Source organism: Sprattus sprattus (genome assembly GCF_963457725.1).
Source record: "Sprattus sprattus genome assembly, chromosome: 20".
Classification (NCBI taxonomy): Eukaryota; Metazoa; Chordata; class Actinopteri; order Clupeiformes; family Clupeidae; genus Sprattus; species Sprattus sprattus.
The window spans coordinates 12,449,236-12,449,936 of record NC_137918.1 but is presented as its reverse complement, the minus strand read 5'-3'; positions in this window follow the sequence as shown (position 1 = coordinate 12,449,936).

The window sequence follows — 701 nt, the reverse complement described above, 5'->3', positions numbered from 1 at the left end:
CAAATATACATGTACATATATGTATTGAAGAGAAAACAACAAAAAAAAGAAATGATGTATTACTGTGGGAACATGGTGAGGCCTTCGCCAGAAGACTTGCTTTTTAAATTTGTATTTATTCATTGTGTTTTGTTTTCTAAATAGTGTATATTAAATGCAAAAAAAAATAAAACACTATGATGTTGCTTTTACGTCACTACTGTTGCGTTGTCCGTTTTGTTGTAAGGGCCGTCAGCATCTAGTCGTTGACGCAAACCACGGCGGTCTAATTTTGACGAGCTGCCACGTCCTGTGACCTTACAATGTGGCATTAAAAATTCATTAGCATGAGTCGCAACACTGAAAGGGCTGGGCCGAACCACAAAAGCGTCCTTTCACAGGGAAAGCGAGACATTCTCCGCCAGCCAAACCAAAATGTCCTTTGTGTTTTAACTCTTTCAGGTCCGGCCATGCAAATATCAGTACCACAGTACTGATGACGTAATGCCGCTGTTTTATCATAACCTAACATAGAAAACGTAAAAAAAATTGTTATATTGTGTGACAGGGAGGTAAGCCAATGAGAAAATGTCTTCTATCTGTGTTTGAATGGTACACGAGATGGGATTAGTTGAATTTTATGTCAGTCTCGCATGACATAATTTGGCACCCGTATACTTTCAAAATGGCGTCTTTACCGAGACGAGCAAGACCATCGAAAT